Genomic DNA, 25418 nt, shown 5'->3' on the forward strand with positions numbered 1-25418 from the left:
GCCTCTGTTTTTCTTTGCCGTGGGTGGGTGGGGCAGACAGAGCTGTTTTTTAGGGTGCTGGTGGGTTCTCCAGAAAAGTTTGAATTGGGGAAGAAATTTGGGTGATTTGCATAGGGCGAAATTCTACAATATTTTCCCATAAATTCCAGTGATCTAATTGAGCATGTTCGTTTAACTTGTATTGGGTAAACAAGCTAAAAATGTTGAAATTGCTAAGCTTCCTTAATATTGCATTTGCAGTTGACACCCATTTGTTGCTACTAATGGACTTATGAAATGGAAAAAACTCCACAGAAAATAAAGCAGAAAAAAACCCTCCCTTTTCGACTCGCTAAACTCACAGGAAGATAACTATTTAGCCAGAGATGGACAATTCCTGGCAGAAATCCTGTGAGCTCCATACTGGGCACTTTGTGCCCCCCCCTTTTGAGGTGTGTGTTTGTGTGTTTTGGTTATGTGTAATTAGCTTTTCTACCCACATTTTTAATTATACACTCAAGCTCTTGGTCATGGCTTGGCTACCCTGCCTTCACGGAGTTGTACAATATTGTTCGTTTGCTTTGGTATGTTTAATGATCAACCTAGGATTATAATAAACAAGCCTGGTTTGTATTCATATCCCCTCTGTTTATGTACTTGGATCTATCACATTACTGTGTTATCAACATATTTAAAATATAATTATATTGCAAGGTGGGTGAATGTAATAAAAGCTTGGCACAACGACTTTGCCAATCCTAAACCTGTATTCAAGAACAGAGCCAAATGCACCCCTTTTTCCTTTTCTGGCTTTAAACTACGAAAAGAATCCTTAATTGAGAGTAATAACATCTTAGAAAATTTACCAGTCATTGTCCTTTGTTCCATTTCCTGCTTCAGAATTATTTTCCTTCTCTCTCACCCCCCCCCCCATCCCCTGCCCCCTGTGGTTGGGTTAGGGCTTCCCGGCTAGTTGGGAAACATTTACTGAATATGATGGTGCAATGCTATGTAGTCAATCCATTTGGCTGCGTCATTGAGGCCAAATAAAGCCCTTACAGAGTGAGAGCAAGGCTTTCTCAGAAGGCATAGTCTTTTATCCTCTTTTGAGTCGGGTGCCAAAAGATACGCCAGGATCTTATTTTTGGTGTTTGTTTTGAAAAGTGGTGAAATGCCTAATCACAAAACATTGCCTTCATTCCAGAGGGCATTACAGTGGTACCTTGGTTCTCAAACTTAATCCGTTCCGGAAGTCCGTTCCAAAACCAAAGCGTTCCAAAACCAAGGAGCACTTTCCCATAAAAAGTAATGCAAAATGGATTAATCCGTTCCAGACTTTTAAAAGCAACCCCTAAAACAGCAATTTAACATGAATTTTACTAACGAGACCATTGATCCATAAAATGAAAGCAATAAACAATGTACTGCAGCCACACAATCAATCAATCAATCAATCAATCAATCAATAGCTGAACTAGGTTCCATCCAGTCACAAAAACAAAAGAGCCGCAAAAACAGAAACACAAAATAAATAGCAAAAACAGACAGACCTCAGCGTAACACTCAAAACGTAAGTGTGGCACTCAAATCGGAAGCGTAACACTCAAAACGGAGCACGTTCGTCTTCCAAAAAAAGTTCGCAAACCAGAACACTTGCTTCCGGGTTTGCAGTGTTTGAGTACCAAGGCATTTGAGAACCAAGGTACCACTGTAGTTTGCTCCCAGTGACGCTGGCACATAACCAGCATTGACTAAATGTTCGTGACCCTCTCTTCTTCTATCTTAAAGTTCACAGTCTTCCCATTTCTCCCTTTGGAATTCTCTTCTGTTTCTCGCATTCAGAAGTGCATTCCTTCTCTCATTCAAACCCCACTGACAAATTTATTCTTATTTGTGTTCTGTTCTACCTGCTTCACCGATTTCTCCAGTGAAATAAGTGATCTTAACATTTAGAACCTCCTCAGAGCCATTCAGGCAAACACGACTTTCTTATAATAAGATAAAGTACTGACAACATAGGAGACTGGTAGCGGGATACGATATGATTGTTTGTGCATTAGATTGCTTACCTGCCCTTTACCTAAAGATCCCAGCACGGGTTATAGCAATAAAATACGTATACAGTAATAAAACAAGAAAAGTGTAAACAACAAGGAAGGAACAATTCCAGATAGAAAAACAATGCAAACATTTAAGTACGATTCCATATATAAAAGAAGTTAAAAGTAATTCCAGTGTAGTTGTGGGCTGAGATGGGAAGGCCTCTTTCCAGTGTAATTCTGCTTCTCGTATCTCCTGCCTTTGCCTCATTGTGCTGGGGACAGGGCACTTCTTGTTCTTCTGTAGCAAACTACAGGAACCAAGGAAGGATGCCATAGCTGTGCTTTCTGCGGAGGCACAAGGTGCCCTGCCTGCCTGCCTGTTTGCTTGCTTGCCTGCCACTCTTCACCCTAAGGTCCCGAGGCGAGTTGCATCTTTAAAATGCAGTATTAAAAACAGTTTGAAACAACTTTTCAGCACTAACCCTGTGGAACGCCCTCCCACCAGATGTCAAAGAGAAAAACAACTACAGTGGTACCTCGGGCTAAGTACTTAATTTGTTCTGGAGGTCTGTTCTTAACCTGAAACTGTTCTTAACCTGAAGCACCACTTTAGCTCATGGGGCCTCCCGCTGCTGCTATGCCGCTGGAGCACGATTTCTGTTCTCACCCTGAAGCAAAGTTCTTAACCCGAAGCACTATTTCTGGGTTAGCGGAGTCTGTAACCTGAAGCGTATGTAACCTGAAGTGTATGTAACCTGAGGTACCACTGTACCAAACTTTTAGAAGACATCTGAAGGCAGCCCTTTTTAGGGAAGCTCTTAATGTTTGGCGGACTATTGTATTTTAATATTTTGTTGGAAGCTGCCCAGAGTGGCTGGGGAAACCCAGCCAGAGGGGCGGGGTATAAATAATATATTATTACTACTACTACTACTACTACTACTACTACTACTACTACTACTACTGCTGCTACTATTATAAAGATAAGGTGTGTCCTTCAAACATATGCCCCAAGTGTCCAAAGCCAGGGTAGAGAGGTGTGTCTTCAGCATTCTCTGAAAGTTGTATAAGAAAGGTGCCAGACGTACTTCTGTCGGGAGGGAGGTCCTCAGCTTAGGGGCTGCCACAGAGAAGGCCATGGACGTAGCCAGGATTTTTGTTGGGTGGGGGGTAGGCTTTTTGTTGGGAGGGGCAGGCCTTTTGTTAGGGGTGGCAGAACTTCAGTATGCTATGTATTTTTATTGACTTGGGGTGGGAACTGCCCCTCCCTGCCCTCCCTTGGCTATGCCCATGGAGAAGGCCCACTCCTCAGCTGCCAGCCCACCCCTTGCCACCTCTGAGGGCAGAGGAGCTACCAAGAGGGCCCCCTTTGGACTGATCTCGGCACCTGAACATGAAAGCACCAGGCAAACCCTTGACTATTTAAACCTCAGTTTGCAGGTGCTAGCAGCTTTATGTGCGAAGAAGATCTCTTCTTACCACCAGTATGGGGGGAAACTACTGCTTATATCCAGCCTTATCTGTTCTTCATTTCCATTTATACATTCGCAGCTGTTTGTCCTTAATCCCATTTCTGTGGTAGTAAACTCCTTCCCTTTTAGGAGTGAGAAGCTGCTGGTGCTGTGCTCTGAGCAGTAGCGAAGCGATCAGCAAGAGAGAAGGGCCTCTTCAAAAGTGATTGTATTTGGATTGTTAAATTTATAATAGAAATACAGAGTATTCTAGTTTTATTCTTCATTCAAAACATCTTAGAATGAGATGTTGCTTCAATCTGAGGAGATGGAAAGGTAAATAATTTGAGGCATATTACTTGAGCTCTATTAGAGGAAAGGGAATTACTGCCTTTTCTAATTAGGGCTGGGGGGGACACCCTCAAAATGAGTTGCCATAAAAGTGCATTTTTGACTTCTTTGCATAACCCATCAGATACAACTAGAATGATTAAATTAAAACTGGTAATGTGCAGTAGTCATCATTCTTTAGAATCTTAGTAAATTATAATAATCTTTCATTTTATTGCTGGTTGTATTAAAAAAAACACACCAAAGTACTATTTCCCATCAAAAGTTATGAATTTTGGCAGAGAAAGTGACAGCGACATCTGCTCAAGGCTGTTGGGGTTTCTGTTATAAACTATCAAATCTTAATAGCGGAGAGAGAGTGAAAAAATCCTCTTTGGAGTGGTTGACCGTATCTGCAATGCAGAATGCAGCTGTTTAGAACTGGAGCAGGTTGAATTTCAACAGGGAGCCTGTTGAGGTTGGAGTTTAGCATTGCTCCCCTTGCCCCCAGTGCCTGTTTCTGGGGAATTTCAAGAGAGCAGGAATGATTTCATGGTCTTTGTAGCCTGTGGATGTTGAAGTGTTTCTTTTTTAGCATATGGCGGGCAGTATTGAATAAATTAGGGACGCGGGTGGCACTGTGGGTAAAACCTCAGTGCCTAGGACTTGCCGATCGCATGGTCGGCGGTTTGAATCCCCGCGGCGGGGTGAGCTCCCGTCTTTCGGTCCCAGCTCCTGCCCACCTAGCAGTTCGAAAGCACCCCTAAGTGCAAGTAGATAAATAGGTACCGCTTTATAGCGGGAAGGTAAACGGCGTTTCCGTGTGCTGCGCTGGTGCAGGCTTGCCAGAGCAGCTTCGTCACGCTGGCCACGTGACCCGGAAGTGTCTCCGGACAGCGCTGGCCCCCGGCCTCTTAAGTGAGATGGGCACACAACCCTAGAGTTGGACACGACTGGCCCGTACGGGCAGGGGTACCTTTACCTTTACCTATTGAATAAATTATTCTGTGCAATGCTGTCATGTATATCCCATGGGTTATTTTGTTCAGGTGTCAGCTGCCTTTGTTGGTTAAACTCTTTTTTCCCTTTTTAAATGATTCTGTCCTGATTCCCTTAATAAGAGAGTAGGTTCCATGGAATCTGGTTTCAAATGCCAAAGACTTGTTGGACGAACCATGGACTCTCGAGCTCACGGGTGGTTTACAAGGAGAGAATGTTTGTGGCTTAATGCATGGGGCAAAATACAACGCTGAACCAATTATTGCTATTAGTAGTAATTAACTTGTAGCAGGTTGAAGTTCAGTTTCTGTCAGTCGCACTTTATTACGTGCATGGAAGGAGCATCAAGATGCATCTTAAAACCGGTTAAATCCTCCCACAGCCGATCATCTCTGCTGAATCACTCAAAGGCAGATGACTCTGGAAGCAACAGCTTGTGATGACATTAAGGAAGCAAAAGACCTTGGCATCCATTAATGTGGTCTAGTGGCGGCATAAAGAAGAAGAAGAAGGAAATCTGCAAGTAACGAAAACATCTTTTGGCAAATGCGTAGGCCTTGGGAAAGGAAGAGAAATTCAAACATAATAGGTGGATTGCCTTCAAGAACCATTTGTGGGTGTTAATTATCTTTGAATTGCAGTTGCTCTTATAATAAGATGTCACCAGGCCAAAGAGGAGAAGAGATTTTCCCCGTTCTGCAATGCCTATTACTGGTTTTAAACTAAATGGGTTGTTCCAACACTTGCAGAAAAGAAAGACAACCTTGATTTTTCTAGGTGGGAAGTAGAGGAAGGGAAGGCTACAAACAGTCACGTTCCAAGATTTCTTCTTGCCTCTGCGGCACATGCATCCTCTGGGATCACTACTTGTTCTTTACAAGGGTTGTTGGGTGTGGTTTTCTTTAGTTTTCTAGTAGAGATTTATATTAATAAGCCCAAAGCCCTTTGTCAATGCATTTTGGAGTACAGGAGAGAAGACTTGTATAATGAATTTTTAGGGTACTGCCAGACTGTCAATCTTGCAGGAGGGATTCAAGCACATAATGGAAATTTAGGTTTGCACAATTGAACTGGGCTAAAGAACTCTGCCGCCCTATGCCAAGGAACGCCTTTGAGTCGGGGGGGGGGGGGAGGAGAAGAGTCAGAGCGGGAACAGTCAGAAGGAGACAGAGAGAAAGTGATGGAAGGGGAAGAGGTAGAGAGCCAGGAGGCGGGAAGGCTCTCCGATGCTGAAGCAGAGCTCCAGCACCGCACAGGGAGCTCAGGAACAGACGGAGAGCCTGTGCCTGTGCCTTCAGGACAGGAAAGGAGAAGGTTAAAGCGCAGGGATCAGAGACGTCCCATGAAGCTGCCCCGTCTTTTCTGTTGGAGGAGAAGCAGAAGACCACTCCCCGAATCTGAACCGGACGATTCGGATGCTGAAAAGTGAGTGGTGAAGACTGATTAACGGGAAGACGTATAAACACCCAGCAAACAAATTAGGATGAACCTTCCTTGTTGCATAACTGCCCTGCACGCAAATCAGAATAAATACTCAATAAACGGGTCATCTGGAGGAGTCCTAAGAGGGGAAACCTTTGTGCTCTGAATCTAAAATAATCCATGGAGCAATTCAAGATGTGGGATTGGTACAGTGCTGGCTGTAAATGACTTCCATGTGGCTGGGGCTCCTTGCTGCTACAGTTGTTTTTGCAAACTTTGAGCCTTGTGACTTTGTCTTCTGCATGGAATGCCTCCGGACTACTGTAACTTGCAGCATCTCTCGTAAAAAGGTTGTCACTGATAAAAGGGTGTTCCATACGTGTTGCTGTGTGGAGCCACACTCACATGGGAGTGTGTTTTCTTGGCTACCACTATGCTAATGTCACATTTGCATTGAGGTCAAATAAAGCAAGCTCTGATAATTTGATCAGCAGAAAGGATTTGAATAAATATTGTGGGCTGCAGCTAACGTGCAATTTTTTATCCATGCACTTAATAAAATTAGCATATCAAGTTTCATAAATGTGGCAGATGGCTGAACGCCAGTCGGACATACTTCATTTCTCTTACAGGATTTTTATTCTGAAATTGCTACTGCCCAAAGCAAAATATTTTGATAACTCTTGATAATTGGACAGAAATCGCGACGGTTGAGAATCTGGGGCTGTTTCCATTTCTGCTGTTATGTTTGTACAGTGGAGCCGTCCTCTCCCCTTCAGAGGATTCAGGGAGCAAATTTTGGGAATGTGCAGGGAGAGAAAGGGGGAAGTCCCATTCTGAGTTCATGAGGCAGAACTCAGCTCACATGGTGTTGGACACAATCTGCAGTGAATTGGACCTGCTTTTTATTATTTTGTGGTTCAGTTGTTGTCAAAATTTTTGTATCTCCTAATGCAAAGTGCCTGTAGGCAACTTAAAGTAATAATTAAAAATACAACAGTACGTGATTTTTAAATACATTCATTAACCTCAGTGACAAAATTCCAGTTTGAACCAAACACTAAAGAAAAACAAAATCCCCACTGAGAATATTAAAATTACTATTGATAAAGGTGGTACTGCAAAACAGGAAAACTGCTGCTACAACATACAGTGGTACCTCAGGTTACAGACGCCTCGGGTTACAGACTCCGCTAGCCCAGAAATAGAATCTCAAGTTAAGTACTTTGCTTCAGGATGAGAACAGAAATCACGCAGCAGCGGCGCGGCGGCAGCAGTGGGAGGCCCCATTAGCTAAAGTGGTACCTCAGGTTAAGAACAGTTTCAGGTTAAGAACGGACCTCCGGAACAAATTAAGTTCTTAACCAGAGGTACCACTGTATAGAACTATGAAAACACTAAAAACGAAAAGAAAAGAAAGAACTGGTTGGTGAGTGGAAGGAAGAAGTCTTCACCTGCCTCTAACTTTCATCTTTTGCATACACAGCAGACAGATAGTGACTGTTCAGACAGCCACTCTTGTCTGTTCTAGCACTAGTACGAGACTCCATGTCAAAAGGAAAGAGAGTCAGCCCATAGCTAGGTGTCTTTGCAGAATCCGCAGCAGAAAGTTTGACGCTGCTTCAGCCCCTCATGATTCAAATGCAATGCAACAGCAGCACGTGCAGGAATCCCTGCATTTCCTTCTTGGAAATTCTGCATCCGGGGAAATCCCAGCTGTGCAAAACAAGAGCATTTCTAACAGACTGCTTAAAAAAAATAAATGCTGTTGCATGTTTGAACTTATCCCTACATTCATTCAGGTGGTAACTTAACAGAAGAATTCTACATACTTCTCAGAAGCTGTTCTAGTCTTTGGGCCATTGGCCAGCATTTGTCCTCCACTGGTCTAAAAGTACACAATTGCCTTAATTGCTTTTGAAAGCAAATCTGATCAAAGCCGGGTTCTAGAAGGCAATGAGGAGAGAAAGGGGATTGTGCCTTTCTGTAGCTCTGGCAAATATAGTGTCTTTGGTGGGGTGCTGGTGGAAAAGCTCACATCAGCCTTACTGCCCCATGGGGAATGAACTGGAAGCCAGATGGGTGCTGAATTAGAGCTTTTTGCAACTTATTTTCATTATGTATTCCATAATACCTTTCCTAGGAAGAGGCAGAAACAAGCTGCCCAGATTCAATAGTTGACATCTCCAGGTAGAGCAGGGAGAGAACAATATTGTAGACCATATTAAGCTAGATGGATCAGTGGTCTGGCTTGGTATTAAGCACTTTCCCGAAGTGTCCCCTCTCCCTAGAAGTAGTATAACTTCTGCATGTTGTTTAGTGGTTGGTTTTTGGTTTGGTTTTGCATGTGGAGGTACAGGGACTTTGGGGGGACAAGTCCTGATGTCCCCCAGGATTGGTTGAAGCACCGTCTATGCCTGGATTGCAGGAATTGGGAACACTTTTGATCCGTGCAATGAGTGCCATCTGGAAATTAAGTACTTTCGTTTGTGACATGGTTATTCTGGAATTCGAGTCCGAGGTTGTTGAGCTAATTGGAAGACTTCCCTTTTTCCTCTCCAGAATTCAGTAATTGATGCTGAGGCCTTCCGCTGGAGACTTAAGCTGACAGCTGCCCATTGACGATAGATGCACCTGTTTGCTGAAGTTCTAAGATTCCTTTACTCGGCTTATGTGATTTACTGAAGAGTCTGATTTTTGTTTCCTCATGAATTATCTTCCACCTCTGGAAAGGTAGAGGTAAGTTGTGTTTCCCAGATTATTTCATACCTTACTCCTTAAATAAAATAAAATTTAAAAATGTTTAAACCTGTCAGATACGTTTTGTACAGAAGCCTTTCTTAATGTGGAACTAATAGATGGAACTGCCCAAATCAGGAATCCTTATTTTTCATTCTTTGCTGCTTGTTCTGTGAATTTGTTTTCAGTGTATTATCAACACCGAGCCCTGCTATGTTGCACTTGATGTTACCAAAGTCGCCTCTAATGCACACAAGCACCAGTTTGGTGGATGTTGGAAACAGAATGGCTTCCTTCCTGGAGTGCAGATTGCTAGCTGCCATTGGGCTTGAGAAGCAGAGGGTAATTGCTTGGTTGCAGGAATCATAGAACTGAAGGGTTGGAAGGGGTCAAGAGGGTCATCTAGTTCAACCCCCTGCAATGCAGGAATCCCAACCAAAGCATCCATGACAGATGGTCATCCATTCTGTGCTTACAAACCTCCATGGAAGGAGTGTCCACCACCCTCCAAGGAAGTCCATTCCACTGTTGAACAGCTCATACTGTCAGAAAATGTTTTCTTCTGTTTCTTTGGACCTTCAGGTATAGGACAGTATAGAAATTAAATAAATAAAAATAAATAGTAATATTTTTTTTCTTGTAACTTGAAGCCATTGGTTCGGGTCCAACTCTCCAGAGCTGGAGAAAACAAGTTGGCTCCATGGGACAGCCCTTTAGACGTTTGAAGGTGGCTATCCTTTCTCCTCTTGTCCAGGCTAAGCATACCCAAGAGCTTTTGTTAAGATGCAGCCTGAGAATGGCCCTGGTGGACAGTGAGCAGAGGAAAACCCACTTATTCTGTCCCATGATGACTGCTAATCTGCCATATCAACGTCTGGCTTCTTGGGGATGGGGAGTGGGGTGCATTTCCACCATTGCTTTCAGCACTTACGATCTGTTGGCATCTGTCTGTCTTGAGAGAGAATGGAATGCGCCTATGGAATTGAAGTCAAACCTCTGTGTTAGCAGACCCGAAGGGACCTTCCCAGGTGCAAGCCTGGGCAGTGTGTACGGAGGTCCTGGGATGCCAAAACGACAAGACTCCCCTCTCGAACTCGCTCATATGGTCCAAAGGAAAGCAGAGCAATAAATTTGGCACCAGCTTGGCTGCAGGAATTGCTGGAAGGAGATGTACAAGGTGCCATCCAAGCATCTTAGGGACCCCACTCCACATTTGTGTAGTGTTTACTCCATAGCCATTTCTTCTCCTGAAGACATCCCAGAAGGCAGCAGAGGTTTAGGGTCAGAGTTTTCCTCTCCTAGGTTGACGAGCCCCATCTGCCCCTCACTTCCCGCTACAGCACGTTCATAAACCGCCTTCTTGATTGTTGGACCCACTCTTGTTCTCACCTGCTCAATTTGCTAGAAGCTGTCTTCACATGCAGGGGAAGTCTCTAACTTTGAGACCCATAAGTTACCCTCACCTGGTTTAGCCGGCCAGTCAAAGCTGTTTCCCAGGGTGTGGCTGCTGCCGCATACTGACATCTTCTCGAAGCCACAAGTGAGAGCTGAGTGCAGGATGGGGACCAAAGTTGGACAAGCTACCCTAGAAGGAATACAATGTTTTCCCCACCATAAATACTATTTCTCTCCCAACAACCCGCACACCCCATGACCCTTACAATTATGACCTCCCTAAAGCTACAACTTGTAAGTCACTAAACTGGCAGTGAATTTTCAAAACAACTGTTTTGTTCCCATTGCATCTTCCACCTGACTGAACTTTGAGTAATGTCGTTTTTTGAGGATGCAGTGCTTTCTGTTAGAAACCCCACAGAAACAAATGGAAACGGTTCTGCAGCTTCAGCAAGGTCATCTTCTTAAACATACATGCCATTAATATGGTAACAGTCAGAGGTATTGCTAAACGGTGGACTATGGTGAGCCTCTGTTTAATATGCCCTCCCCACCCCTTTGTGTGTTAAGAGAGGGCAGTGAAAGTTTTTATTTTTGGTTTTGAACAAATTGCTGTTTCCTGTTGTGGTTGAAGTCTGAAAACTGGTTTATTCTAACTGTGGTTAGTTCACACAAACCAGGATCAAGCAACGGTTTCAGATCCTGGTTTAGCTAACCACAGTTAGTATTCAGGGAAGTGTAGTTTATTCTAACATAATGGAAACTGCACTTTCTTCAAAGCTGAGCGCTGACGCTTTCAGTCTCCTTCCCTCAGCTGCAGAGGCGGAGGAGAAAGTCGCAATGAGTATGTGAGGCTGTAGCTCACCATGTGGCTTATTTGCATGCTAAGCCAGACCGTCCTGTTTCTGTGACAAGTAATAGCAGACATCAGTCGAGTCAGCCTCTTTGCCACCTAAGCTCACTGTATTCCTATCTCTGAAGATGGTTTGCCACTTTTGGCAGAGTATGATTATATGCTCTTCTCTAGTTCAGTGAGAAAACTCATCAGAAACATACCACCACGGGAGGGCCATGAACAGGAGTGGTGTCTCCTGCCTCTTCCCCTTCTTTTTAAAATTTTTATTTTTATTTGGTGGCTGGTGGCTGGGAGCACTCAAAATGCTGTGCAGGTGAGGTCCTATCCATCTACCCTCTGAATTTGTCTGGTGGCAGTTAGGCAAATTTGTGTTGTGGGCCTGTTCCCCACATCCATGCATTTTCTTCCCAAAGGCACACGCCAGGCAGACATTTTAGGAATTAATTCTGGAATCTATTGATGCATTAGATTATGAAACCTGCAGCAGGAGACTTGAAACCTCTTGGCATTTGTTCATATTTATTGTTTGCTGTTATTGAGTTCAGTTCATGTTTTTGTCTTACTTGACTTGTAAGCTTACTTACTGCTTAGTTTTTAAGAAAGGTGGGATAAAAAGCATTTAAAACGATAAACAATTTGGGAAAATAAATGCAATAAAAGGTTTCTAATGGCGGTCTTTTTGTGTTACTTATAAGTGCCACACTTTCACCAGATGTAGCTTAGTTCCAGTATAATATGTAAATTATGTTGTTTAGGTGTAAAGGAATTTTAGGCTTGTGTTATCATCACCCCGAGTTTTAGTACCTCAGTAGTATAATATGTTTGGCAAAAGGCTTGAGTTTACCCTCAACCCCCACTTCTTACCAGGATAGCGCTAGCTTGCTTGAAATGGGCTGGGATAGGTTTGGTTATAACTCTAGGGGTGTCCAACCAGTCAGCCGTGATTGACAGGTCGGCGTCCAGATGATCATGATCGATTGCAGGATCCTTATAGCTCACGTTGTTTACAATCATGTATTCGCCCCTCTGCCCTCTTGTTGTTTCCTGCTTTGCGTTTAGTGTGCATTCCATTGTTGGCTGCACACTTACCGTTTTAAAAAATGTCAACAACTTTGCAAAGCCCTCCCCCCAAAAATGGGTAGATCACTGCCAGTCATCCCCCCCCCCCAGGAGTAGATCACAGTCTCTTGGGAGTTGGACATCCCTGTACTTATGGGCATAAATCGGCAAGGTGATGAACACAGGGTTGCTATAAAATGTGACACCCCCCATTGTGCACCCCCACCCCCCTTTGTTAACTGGTAATGTCATGTGGCCCGTCTTCTGTTTTAATTTGTTGCAGGCTTTGCCAAACTTGGCCCTCCAGCTGTTTGGGGACTACAGTTCCCATCATCCCTGACCACTGGTCCTGTTAGCTAGGGATGATGGGAGTTGTAGTCCCAAAACAGCTGGAGGGCCAAGTTTGATCCATCTGCCAGAAAGCTACTTTCTGGTTTCCCCCCTCCTCTGTCATAGTGAAAAGGGGGCAGTTCATTTTATTTCACCTTGGATAAGGCAAGTATCAAACTGCAGCTTCACAGGAAAATGCTGCCAGATGCAGAAATGAAGCAAAACGCAAGGATAAAACTACCAAAGTGATTAATCATAGATACCATATCTCTGCTTCCCTTAGAAGAGACCCAAGCTAGCACGTATGAGCATTACTTAACCGCCAAGTATTCCTGCCTCTTTTCTAGGTGCACCTGTAATAGGCTTGAAAACAGGTAGACGGAAGGTCAGATCCCAGGCAAGGGGCTTGGCAGGCTCAAAAGGCTCAGCCAGTTTGGATCGAGGGTGAGGAGCTCAGCAGAAACTCAGGAATCGGATGCAAGAAACAGAGGGCAAAACAACCTGGTTTAATGGGGCTCATAATTCTTGGAAGGGCTTATTGCACAGGCAAAGAACTGGAAGCAGATTCAGAAAGCTGAGGCGCTCCGGTTAAGACCAGGCACGCTCCTTGTGTGTTCCGCAGGCCACGGCCTGCCCTGAGGTATGTCAAGGCTGCAGGATTTGTGGACAGTTTCTGCCGTTAATCCCAGGATCAATAGTCCTGTTGAGGGAATAACAGGAAGAGGCACGAGCGGAGTGTCTGTGCCAAGTAGTTGCATGCCAAGCTCAACTTGTTTTAGAGTGGCAGCCCTTTTGCTCAGGCAGGAGCTCATTTCCTAGAGGCAGGTGCACCTACTGTCTTCCACCCCCTCCACAACTGGGGAACAACATTATTAGCTCGCCCTGGCCTTGGTAATTTTTATTGCTTTGTATTTGGCCGTATCGTTTTAAGGTTGAAACATTTCTATTGCAAACTTGGATCTGCATTGTGAGTCGAGGACCCGCCACCCACATAAGAGTGTAATAAGGCACAAAGACACATTATTTTAAGTTAATGGGCAAAATTAGGCCACAACTTTTATTGGTTACAGCATGTGAGTAGTATTGGCTTAGGCATTGGATGAAACAGCAATACAAGACTTCACCTCGCACATCCGGGAGTCATATCAGGGTTAACAACCAATGGGAGGAGCTTGTTGATGCAAATACAACTTGAAGCTCCCCCATGACGTCACCGGGGGTCGTGCCATGGCCCTAGCCACCAGCAGGGCATCGGACAGGATCCACGACCGCCGGATTCCTTTAACAGAATACCCAAAAGAGGAGGGGTAGATGATGGTGCATACCCAATTCTCCAATACAGCACACATATTCCAATGCCTAATCACCAATACCAGAAAGTTGTGACGAATTGCTACGAGGTAGGCGGAAAAACCAAGAGGCTGGTGCCAATTTGCCAAATGGATAAAAAAGTCCTACCAGGCCCCTTGGGCAACCAAGGCAACCAACCGAAGTCCATAGCAAGGTCAGTATGCAAAAGAAGCTGACCTAAGAGGGAGGGAGGGAGGGAGATCCGAAGAAAGCAGGAACAGACTGGGAGCAGAGCGCTGCCGCGGCCGTTTAAATGCAGCTAGCCCCACCCACCAGCCGGCCCTATTGGTCAGCTGGAAGGCTTGGCCGCGGAAGCATAAGCAATCAGGAGCAGGGAGCCGAATACGCCTCCCTGCCCCAGCGGGAAGCTGCTCCTGCTCACAACCCCTTCCCTCTGGGAGGAGGAGAGGCCTAATGAAAGGCAGTGTGCAAATCCAAATAAATTAAATTTAAATTAAAGCTGAGCTTAGGCTTTGGCACGCACTGTTGGGGCTTTCACGATTGGACTCAAGGGAGGAGTGAGGTCATGGCAGTGTTGTTCAGGATCTGACCCTGGCTGCACAGTGTTGCATTTGCAGCTATCCATCCTGCGGAAAGAATTCTGTGTGCAGAGGCCACAGGCGTCGGGGACAGAATCTGAGAGAGGCACTGAAACTTGGTCCCCCAAGTGATTGCTCCGTTTCCTTACATTCTGCGTCTTGTGTTTTGTGTGTGTGTGTGCTTTACACGGGAGCTGCATGCAGCTCACTCGCACTTAGCCATATGTTGGGTGTCTCAGATTGGAGAGAGAGGGTGCAAGGAAAAGAAAGGCTCTTCGCTTCGTTGCCTACAAAGTGTGAACAGAATAAATTGCTGGGAGGTTTGTTTAGACAATATTAAGATGTTTAGTGAGGTAGCTAACGAGATGCTTTCTTCTTGGAACAGTCCTCAGCTCAGCGGTGAGCATAATTCGGTTAGCTCTGAAAAGAGTCTCCCCTTTCCCTGCATGTTCGTGTTAACATTTATAAGAACCAGAGGTGACTGCTTGGCTTCGTTCACAGTAAATACTGAAAAGTCTTCAAGGTTGGGTGGAGAAAGAACTCCAGGCTTTTAAGCAATCTGACAGAGAGACCCAACACATTAACAAACCTTTCAGTCTTCAGTGAATGAGAACTGAGTGAAAGGAATTTGATTTCAATTATAAATGTGGGCATTGTGTCTTGTGCTCATGAAATTATGCAGATCTTTCTTTAATGTGCACCGAGAGATTTTTAAATACAGTGGTGCCCCGCAAGACGAATGTCTCGCAAGACGAAAAACCCGCTAGACGAAAGGGTTTTCCGTTTTTGAGTTGCTTCGCAAGACAATTTTCCCTATGGGCTTGCTTCGCAAGATGAAGACGTCTTGCGAGTCTTGCGATTTTTTTCCGCTCCCCCCCCCTTTCTAAGCTGCTAAGCCGCTAATAGCCCTTTAGCCGCTAAGCCTTTAATAGCCGCTAAGCCGCTAAACCGCTAATAGCACTAATCTGCTAAGCCGCTAATAGGGTTGCTTCGCAAGACGAAAAAACCACTAGACGAAGAGACTCGCGGAACGGATTATTTTCGTCTTGCGAGGCACCACTGTATATGTATATAAGAATCTGGAAGCTTATTGTAGCGAAGGTCTTGCAGTGACTATGAGATCATGCATTTTGAAATTTCAATTATATGAGCAATATGTAACGCTAAAGGTCTGCTTAAAAAAAATAATTGGTTAGCACATCAGCATCTTGTATATCTTTTATTATAAGCAGGTTGACCACACCGTTGTAAACTCAATATATTATTTTATCTAGAAACTTGTTAACGTTCTTATTGAAAGTAACTAATCCCACACTTTCCAAACGAGGGGCTATCTTAAAACCAGCAGCATCAGACAAAAGTGCTGCGGCACCTGGAAAGCCAACTAATTAAGGGGTGGACAGCAACCGGTGTCATCAGAGCCTGGTTGCAATCAGTGAAGGCGGTTGTCCATGAAAGCACATACATGCAACAGGAAGCTAGTTGCGCAAAGGGCGCCTGCTTTAAGGCAGCCCCTGTGATCCTACCTGAGCAGGGGCTGAACGCTCTGTGCAACAAACTCTTCCCCTCTTTAAAGATTGCTCCAGTGTTTTTTGAAGGCGGGTGGGTGAGGAGACTCCTTCAAAGAGTCCCTGTTTCTTCATCGCTGCATGACAGAGCAGTCCCTGTCAAAGCCAGTGTCTGCATAAAGCAAAAAGCAGCTCTGAAAGGGACTGCTCTGTTGTGCAGCAGTAAAGAAGAAAACAGGGTCTCCTTGCTTTTGCTGCATTATCTTTTTTTAGATAGAGAGACTTTCCAGAGGCTGAAGGGATTGGACCAGGCAGGATTCCTAAGAAGGACCCCCCCAGCAGCTGACATCACCAGTGACAACAGCTGATGGGTGTGATTTTTTTTTGGGGGGGGGGGAAATGCTCTCACTGGTCAAATTGGAGCCCCCATGGCCTGAAGGTTCCCCACCCCAATCTAAGAACTAAAATGAAAATTTGAGATACACTTTAACGAGGTTTTTATACTAATAGCAGGCTTTTAATATACTTGCATTGAGGAATGGCATTGATATATGGGAACCTTTATATAGCACCAGCTGGTGTTGGCACTGTAATTATCCTAATTATTTAATAGGTACTCAATCCATAGCTTTGTTATTTTTAAAAGAGGAGAATTAAAAATGCCCTCTGCTTAGCAGCCAGATATGGACGTTTGGTTGAGGGGTCATCCCAAAATACACCAGGTTTTGTGGGTTGTAGTTTTTCAGAGGGACTTGGGTAAGCAATAAGATTGAGGAGGCGATGCAAATCATCATCATCATCATCTGCCGCCACAATCCTATCCAGAAGATTCAGGACAAGTTGCAGCCACCTGTGATTGAAAATACATGGCTGGATGCGATCATCTTAGGTGTGTTGGGCTTGAGCCATTTTAGGCTTTACCACTAAACCTAAAGTTTGAACAATGTTCCAGCGAGTACCGGTTGATGCTGAAAATCCATGGGTGTTGATGTCCTGCCCTCCTTACGCCATGATTGAAAACGGTTTAAGTCTTGTTAAGTTTCCTCTTCTTTTTCTTTTCCCCAAAGGAGGTAGCTGGCAAGCTAGCGTTGTCAGTTTGCAGTCCCTCACCCATAAAAATGTTAAATGGTTTGCTTCCCTTCCCCTGAAACCTCGGAAAGTTTGATTGCTTCTAGCTTGGAGGAGTTTCTGTCCAGCTGTTTCTTGGTAGCCTTAATGTTCAGGGCATTGTTTTAATTCACTGAATGGCTTTTATGCAGATTTTCCTGTGGGTTCTTTTCTCTGGATTGAGAGCAAGCATGGGAAGGGAAATCTCTGTCTGGGGGGAGGAGGTGGCTTGTCTGGGTAATCTTTGAGGCAGTTTCTGTCCTCTGAAGTGTGCAGTCCTGTTTGCCTTTGGAGAAGCACGTACCTTAGCTCCAGGTCTATTTCCTGGAGTTGTGGTACAAATGAAAAGCATACACCCCACCTGTTTTCCTTTTTTGCATGACAGATGGATGTCAGATAGCAGAAGATAAAATCTAATGCTTTGCCACTTGTAATGTCCATTGAGACTGAGCTCTCTCTCATGCTTATTTTGTGTTATCCTCACAACTCACATGACAAGACGGGCCACTGTAATTCTCTTTTGCAGAAAGGGGACTGAGGATTAGGTCCATGGATTTGAAACTGGGCTTGCAGATTCAAATCCAGTCTAGTCCGCCAGATCAGCATAATCAGGTGTGTGGCATGAAATTGCAAACTCGCAACTGATCAGCCGAGAGTTACCTAGACATGAGAATTCTCAGCAGCGGAAAAATCAATCTTGGAGTTGCAGTGGTCTATCATGACTCTCCTCTCCTTGGGTCAAATTCATAATTTTGCATCTTTCTTGTCATTACCTTCTTGCCCATATTTGGAAGGGGATGGTAAAGGAATCACCTTATTAAGATGTGGAAGGAAATTGGAATTTACAGGGAATTTTTTAAAAGTTACGTTAATAACTGGTAAAAAATAAATAAAAGCGTGGTAAAAATATGCATTCCACTTATATGCGTGCCTCTTTGTGGATACTGAGTTCCCTGCTTGAGCTAAAAGATCTTAACAATGAGGCTTAAGATCTTAACAACGAGGTTTTTGCAAAATAAATAAAAATAAAGCAGTTCTATCACTTTCTTTGAATGTGGTAGGAATATAGTTAAAAAGATTTTATTTTTCAAGGAAGACAAAATAGCTCTTCACTTTTGCCCTGAAAAGGGCAAGTGAGAAGCCAGTTTCACCCCCTCCCCGCTCCTAAAGGAACATCAGCTCACAGCTGCGGAGAGCAGCAAAACAAAATTAGCAGGGCAAACAGTCCTAGTGCCAGAAAACGTTCAGGAATGTATAAATATGTCAAGGCTGCAGCATCAGCCGTAAACTGGGAAATGCAGCTGGTGATGTGTGCCAGGTGCCACTAAGGATTGCAATCTGTACTGTTGTTCCAGGACTGACCCATTGGGCTTGAGGTTGGGGGTGCCTTTATGGGGGGGGGGGGACTAAAATGTTTCCTTGCAAAAGTGCATAGCAAATGAGGCCCATAAATCATTACTAGTTCTGTATGCGTGTCCCTTTTGTAGACAAAATATTACAATAGCAATCAAGAAAGTGGAGCGAGGGCCTCTTTTTTTTTTGATTAAGCGAATTCCTACTGGAAAGAGCCTCTTGATTTATTAAATCATAAAATAACAGCCGTATAACTTTTGTGGCCAATTACAGACTGCTGAAGAGGGTTCGGAGGAAATTTAAACATTGAATATAATTCAGAAACTTAGTCTGGTGTGGAAGAATAGTCTTCCAGGAAGCCAGTCTCCCTCCCTCCCTCCCCCCAATATATTTTTAATTAAAGATTTATTAGTTTACAAAAATACGTGCATTGTCTCTTTTTTCACGTTGTGTTTTCTACAGATCAGTTTCATTTGTTGTGAGGCATTAGTGTTGCATACAGTGTTCAGTTAGGAAGAAAAGAGGGAGAAGGGGGGGAATGGTGAGTGGGGTGGGGTCAGTTGGCAATGCTTCTCTTCTTCTACTTGCTGTATGTGTGGGGTTTGTGTCAGCGTCACTTGTGTGGGTTCTCTTACTATTCGCTTGTTGTGGAGCCAATCTCTTTAAATTAGATTCTGCTTTCTGGATTTCTTGTCCATGCGAGTTTATTACACCTCAACTGAACCTTTTTTTGTGGGCACCTGATTGTGGGTCGCTTAGTTGGAGGGAACTTGGCCTCTGCAGTAAGCAAATTTTACTCTCTTTTTAATACCTAGTGTCAGGGGACTGCCATCGGAACAGGGGAGGGAGGCAGGGACACCGTTGGGATACGGGGAGCTGCAGAAACTTCTTCCTCCTCCAGCGGTGGGGAAAGCCACACCTCCAGTGGAGAAGAGAGGGAAGGGGCCAGTCAAGTGAGGAGAGGGCTCAAAGATGCTGCTGAGAGTCCCAGCGCCTCACCTAGCCCGGCTGGCCAGGAGGCACAGACACCACTTCCGTCGTCCAGCTTGCGCAGAGGGGTGAGGTTTGGGGTGTCTTAAGTTCTTATGTTGGGGGGGGGACTGGAAGGGGCCACTCCAGGATTCTGCAAGTGGGACATGAATGAACCTTGTGTATCTGCACTGTAAAAGACAGGTCGGAGTCCTGCCTGGTTGTTGTTGTTGTTGTTTAGTCGTTTAGTCGTGTCCGACTCTTCGTGACCCCATGGACCAGAGCACGCCAGGCACCTCTGTCCTCCACTACCTCCTGCAGTTTGGTCAAACTCATGCTGGTAACCTCGAAAACACTATCCAACCACCTGCCTGGTTACTCACGAGCAACCACCACCCAGCATCTGACACCTAGAGACTACACAGAAGTTCTAGATACAACACCTATCACTTTTCTCTCTCCATATAATCATTGATTTTTGTCTTTCAAAATAAACCTTGCTTTTACTTAACAGTCCTTTGCTTTACCCTTGGTGGTTATAATTCTTGGCTCTCAAGATGCCTTGCTAGACCTTCGAATCACATTACACCTGATATAGTACAAAGAGGAGAGATGTGGCGGATTGTGATGCCAACCGTATTATGGTGCGTATAGAGCTGTGTCTGCTAATGTCTTGCAGGTATGTGGCAGCTATCCAGGGCGAGGCTCTAGTGTGAACGCTAATGGCCCTAGACTCATTTTAAGGTTAAAATTCACCTTAGATGGGCTCAGAGAGTGATGAGCATTGCCCAAATAGTCTCTGGACCTGCCATTACAAGAAACAGTAAGAACCAGGCCCAGAAGCGGGATTCATATTTTTGAAGGAATCTTAGCAGCCTGATCTTCCTTGTTTTCTTTGGAGCATTATAGGGTTTCTATTTTTCCTTTGTTTGTTGATTTAATTAAAGGGTGGGAAACAGCATGAGGTAATTGCTGGTTCTAACATTACTTGAATCTGAGAACCTTTTCTAATTTTTCATGTTTTATGCGGTATATTGGCACATTCTTGTATTTAATCCTCTGAACTATTTTAATTTTGTTCTGGCTCGTTCTGTCTCTCTCTGTAAAGTTAGGTTCAGGTTAAATCGTAGCTGACATGGCATTAGGAGATTTTTTTTAAAAAAATAAAGATTCTAGGTGCACATTTACATGCAAACTCCTGAAGTTGGGACTTCAGTGCAGTACATAGAGCTTGGAAAGATCCTTGCACAGTGCTTTAAAATGCCTGGAGCTTCAGTTTTACTACCCACCAGGTAATGTGTGGTGATGGGCGATAGAGCCAAAACCTGCTTTCTGCAGGCATCAGCTGTGAGATCAAGTTCTCTGTGAGGAACTCACTCATGTAGTCAATCTAGCAGGCTTTGGTTTTACCACCTATCAGCTCTTGGCAGGCGAGTGTGGTTTTGGGGGAACAGCCTTGCAGACCAATTTTCAGCTCCCGGTGGGCCACCTTTGACTCACAGGCTGTTGGTTCCCCAACACTGATCTATGGTAATCTCCTGTACACAGGGTTCTATGGATTTGTTTTGTTTTAAGCATTTGTCCTCACCTGGTAGGTTCGAATTTTCAAATGCTGGGCCTAAAGTTTTGTATGGATTTCTGGAGACGCCACCACAACATCATACTTGGTTCCAGGGTTCAGTGGAAACCATTAGCCGCATATTTTTCACTCTCGTATCTCAAGTGTCGGAATCAAACCACAGCTATAAAAGTTTATACCGGATTGTATTTGCCGTAATTTACTGACATGTTACTTTAATCCTTTATTGACCAGGAAGCATTAATGTGACTATCAAGTGTGTGCTGTTTGACAAATACCTCTTCTTGACGCACCATGTTTTCTCTCTGTTTGCCTTGCCAATAAAATTTGTAAGATTAATGTGCATATTTTAAATCTAGAAGATTAGGGCATTTGATGAGTCAAGAAAAGCCTTATGGAAATCATTCTGTTCCATACTTGTCTATCTATTATCAGTGCCAGATTCTGTAAAGTAAATAGTTATAGTGGCCAATATAAAGACCTTATTTAAACACTTTAACTACCTCATCAACCAATTAGCAAATATTTAATGGCAACTATCTAAGTCTGTTTAGACTTTCATGGAACTCTGTTACCTATCCATAGTGATTTTCCAGAGCTCACAAAGGGTTCCCTTTTTGGCATGTTGATTCATTTGTAGAATCTGGTTATGGAAGGTTCCATAGGAATACCCAAGCTGGGAACTGGTGAAATATTTGCTCTCTGAAAGTTCATGAAGGTGTTTGCTTTCTGTGGAACCCCAAAGTATTGATGCATCAGTAGAATTCGCTTTGTGGTTACCAGTTTTTGCAGAGTGTCAGCTGAGCACCTTAAACTTAAACATAAACAAGGTGTTTGTTCTCATCTTCAAGGTGATAGCTGCTTTATCTTTCATGATTTGAATATTGTGCCATTCTGTGCAATACTGTTGTCATTCACAATAGCAAAAGAAAAACCTGCTGGGTCAGGCTGAAAGGGGCCCATCTTGTCCAGCATCCTGTTCTCACAGCGGCCAATCAGATGCCTATGGCAGACCTGCAAACAGGATTCGAGCATGCGGGTGGCGCTGTGGTCTAAACCACTGAGCCTAGGGCTTGCTGATCAGAAGGTCGGCAGTTCAAATCCCCGCAACGGGGTGAGCTCCCCATTGCTCGGTCCCTGCTCCTGCCAACCTAGCAGTTCGAAAGCATGTCAAAGTGCGAGTAGATAAATAGGTACCGCTCCAGAGGGAAGGTAAACAGCATTTCCGTGTGCTGCTCTGGTTCGCCAGAAGCGGCTTAGTCATGTTGGCCACATGACCCGGAAGCTGTCTGTGGACAAACGGCGGCTCCCTATGCCAATAAAGCGAGATGAGTGCCGCAACCCCAGAGTTGGCCACGACTGGACCTAACGGTCAGGGGTCCCTTTACCTTTACATTTACCTTTACCTTGTGGTTTCCAGCAGCTGGTACTCCGAAGCATTGCTTGCCTCCAACTGTGGAGGCAGAGTATAGCCATCACAGCTGGCAGTCATTAATGGCCGTCTCCTCCAGGAATTTGTCCAATCCTCTTTTAAAGCCTTCCAAGTTGGTGACCATCACTGCCTCCTGGGGAAGCGAGTTCCATAGTTTAACTCTGTGCTCCATGAAGAAATACATTCTTGTATCTGACCTAAACCTTCCAACATTCAACTTTATTGTCCACATCTACACAATGTTTAGCTCAAATTGAAGAAGGTGCTGACAGAAATCTGAATGTCAAACACTTTAATTTGTTGATGACAATGACAGTGACAGCAGCAACAGTGATTATGATTTAATTTCAGTGCAATGGACTTGGCCGTTCACACCTGAGTTAGTTGATTGAGGATTACAAGCATTAAACGTTATCTGAAAAGTGTAACGTAGCCAGAATTTATGAGCCTGGTCCATCCCTCTTATTTCCAAAGATCACCATGTCCATCCTGATGTTTGCAGATTCCTTTGCTATAATAATGGACTGTCTTTTATACTGGAGTCATGTGAAGTACGGTGCATTATTCCATTTTATAGATAGTAGATGTTGCAAGGAAAGTCTCTATGACTGGTGTTGGTGATTGTATTACAAAGACTGAGACCCCCGGTACAGTGGTACTTTGGTTCTCAAACGTCTTGGTTCCCAACGTCTGATGTGGCTGTTGGCTATTGTTTCCAGGGCACCTGCACCAATCAGAGGCTGTGCCTTGGTTTTTGAACATTTCGGAAGTCAAACGGACTTCCGGAACGGATTAAGTTTGGCGCTTTTGTTTTTGCTATTTATTTTGCCTTTTTGTGGCTTTTTCGATTAATTTGTTTTTGTGACTGCGTGGAACCCAGTTCAGCTACTGATTGACTGATTATGTGACTGCGGAAATGGATTAAAGCCCCCCATCCAAACAATGACTATCATCAGTGCAGGTAAGAAATTTTATTTTTTAAAATTTTCATCATCTCCAATATTGTCTTATTCATTTTATAGTACAGTACATTGATTATTGCTTTCATTTTATGGTTCAGTGGTCTCGTTAGATGGTAAAATTCATGTTAAATTGTTTTTAAAAGTCTGGAATGGATTTATCTGTTTTGCATTACTTTCTATGGGAAAGCGTGCCTTGGTTTTTGAACGCTTTGGTTTTGGAACGGACTTCCGGAACGGATTAAGTTTGAGAACCAAGGTACCATTGTATATAAAGTCAATAAAAAATAAAATAAGAGCTTTGATGATCCAGAATCCCTGGCCCGCATCACCACAACAGCTGAGTGGTTATAGCTTCCGCTAGTTGTATCTTCTTTGAGGAAAAGGAGAGGATCTCTGGTGTGTGAATGAGTTGCTGGTGTCAGGAGGAGTTGGGCTTTGTTAGCCACTGGGCAACATTTTGGAAGAAGCCAGGCCTGTGGGAATGTGGTGGGCTGCACCTGAACCAGAATGGAACCAGGCTGTTCCTGCTCAGAATCCAAAAGGTAGCAGAGCAGCTTTTAAAATGATTACTGGGGGGAAGGCAGCGGGAGGTGAGGAGCCTGCAGCTGGGGATAAATCATCCCTCAGGGATGAGCGAAAGTGTTTTTATGATTGTCCAAATGGTGGAGGGGAGAAACAGGTAATGAAAACAGGTAATTCAATTATAGAAATTCAAAGAGGCCAGAATGCCGTAGGGTAAAAAAAGCACATGCCAGAGATATTTAGAAAGAAACACCGTGTCTTTATATGCTAATGCTAGAAGCCTCAGAGCCAAGACAGGTGAGCTAGAGTGCTTGGTTTTAAAGGAGAGCAAGATATGGGGTACAAATATCACACCTGGAGAGAGACCTGTTGGAAGGTACAGTGGACGCTCGGGTTGCGAACGTGATCCGTGCGGGAGGCACGTTCACAACCAGCAGCGTTCGCAGCTTGTGTCTGCGAGTCTGTGCACGCGTGGGTTGCGATTTGGTGCTTCTGCGCATGCACAAAGCGCAATTTAGCACTTCTGTGCATGTACGACTGCCAAAACCCGGAAATAACCCGTTCCGGTACTTCTGGGTTTTGGCAGTCCACAACCTGAAAAAACGCAACCTGAAGCGGCTGTAACCCGAGGTGTGACTGTAATGTAAAAGTGCTGTAAGAATGTATAAGATATTATTGGAGTGGGAGACAAAGGATGAGCAAGGAAAATCCCCAATGATACATTGGGCAATAGAAACTGGTCATAATATAGATATGGAAGCATGGTAACGATTGTGGAATATGGATATAAAATTTACAGCATCTTACGGGTCGAAGAGAAAATTATATGAAAAACATATATCGATGATACCTAGTACTGAGTAAATTGGCAAAAATGTATAAATCCAAATCAAATAAGTGTTGGACATGTAAAGAGAAAAAAGGTTCTTTTTGTCATATGTGGTGGTCTTGTAGTAAGGTTAAAGCTTACTGGGAAATGATATATAATGAATTGAAAAAGATGTTTAAAATAACGTTTGTAAAAAAACAACAACCAGAAGCTTACCTTTTGGGAATTACAGGGACAGAACTACCCAAACTGTATAGAAATTTATTTATGTGTGCAACTAGAGCGGCAAGAACATTACTTTCCCCAAAATGGAAAGAAGCAAAAGAAGAATGGATACAAAAACTTGTGGAATATGCAGAAATGGCGAAATTTTCCGGAAGAAGAAGAAATCAAGATAACAAACTTTTTTTTAATAAAAGAATGGAAATGGTTTATTGAATATTTACAAACAAACTGTACACAGAAAAGAACATTGGCAGGACTATTGTAATGACCTGCAGTTTCATAGGAGTATATATTTAACGTAGATGAATAAATGAACAAATCAAGTTAATTTGGATATGCAGAAAATAATAAAAATAAATTTAAGGAACCACAGAATGAGGAGGAAGGAAGTCAAGTTTTTAAATGTTAAAATGGCTATAAAATTATTGAAATGCATAAAAC

General features: G+C 43.8%; 1 protein-coding gene across 3 annotated transcripts in view; it reads left to right on the top strand.

Annotated features, from left to right (window-relative positions):
- NCOA1 (nuclear receptor coactivator 1) overlaps positions 1-25418 on the top strand; it is a 287343-nt gene that overhangs the window by 61871 nt on the left and 200054 nt on the right. For all 3 annotated transcript variants that reach the window (XM_077925384.1, XM_028725219.2, XM_028725222.2), the window contains exon 2: positions 8786-8962. The gene's annotated coding sequence lies outside the window, so the exon portion shown is untranslated. The remainder of the gene's footprint in view (positions 1-8785; positions 8963-25418) is intronic.

Source organism: Podarcis muralis, chromosome 3, assembly GCF_964188315.1.
Source record: "Podarcis muralis chromosome 3, rPodMur119.hap1.1, whole genome shotgun sequence".
NCBI classification, from domain to species: domain Eukaryota; kingdom Metazoa; phylum Chordata; class Lepidosauria; order Squamata; family Lacertidae; genus Podarcis; species Podarcis muralis.